Below are 1,125 nucleotides of genomic sequence, written 5' to 3'. Positions count from 1 at the left end.
GGATGGAGCGGGGAGGGAGATAGGATGGCTGAGGCCCTCTGGAGGCTGATGAGGGCAAGAGCACAGGTTAGCCACACCTGGGGGTGTCCTGGAAGCCAATGAGGGAGAATTAAGGGAAGATGAGTTCCTCTCGCAGATAGTGGGGTCTCCTGGTCGGAAGGAAGGTCAATGGCGGCTCAGAAATGGTCAGGGCTGCTCTGGGGGCCCCGAGTCCCCATCATCAGAGGAACCCGACGGGCTGATGAGCAAGCCCTTGGCAAGGACCCTGGGAACTGTTGGGTGCCGGGCGGTGGGTGCCAGCTGGGTGCTATGATCCCGTTTAAAAAAGGCCCCTTTTATGGCTGCCGACACACAGCTGAAGACGCTGAAGAGCAGGGACAATTAGGAAAAGCGCAGTCAACGCAGTGACGGGATTACCCACTGGTAGCAATTTGGCCGGTTGTCCCCTGGGTTGGTGCCGAGACGTTTTGCCCGGCGGTGGTCACGTTCTGCACGCGCCCTGCGTCTGCTTTTGCTCATGAACGCCGCCCGTGGCTCTCAATCATATTCCATGTTATTTAAAAGTATCGCCTAATATCCCACTGAGCGGAGCGATTGAAACATAGTCACGTGGTAAGGCCCTTTCTCCTCCATTTAGCAGATATCTATTGGATGTCTCCCGCGTGCCCTGCTCTGCCCAGAGGGTCCGGAGAAGGCTCAGAGGTGAAGGCATTGCCCGAGGGCCCTGGCTAGTGAGTGGCAGAGCTGGGCTCGACAAGCTGGCCTGACCCCACCTCTGGCATAGCTGGCAGGAAGGCCCGGACCCCCAGACCCTGTGACACGTAAAGGTGGGGCTCACCGTGAGGCCTGGAGTCCACCACCCTGCCCCCCTCGGCCTGCTCTCTGCGTGACCTTGCTCAGGGCGATTAACAGGAGTCCACCACCCTGCCCCCCTCGGCCTGCTCTCTGCTCCTTGCTCAGGGCGATTAACGTCCTGAAACCTTACTGTCCTCATCTGTAAAATGGGCACAACAATACCACCCGCCTCCTGGCTAGTCAAGAGGATGAGATGAGTTGAAACACTGAGAGTGGCACCGAGAGAAAGACGGACAACTGCGGCTTAATGACTATGGTCGCGGTGCCCTT

Source organism: Myotis brandtii, unplaced genomic scaffold, assembly GCF_000412655.1.
Source record: "Myotis brandtii unplaced genomic scaffold, ASM41265v1 scaffold2089, whole genome shotgun sequence".
Taxonomy (NCBI): Eukaryota; Metazoa; Chordata; class Mammalia; order Chiroptera; family Vespertilionidae; genus Myotis; species Myotis brandtii.
This window is presented reverse-complemented; position numbering follows the sequence as displayed.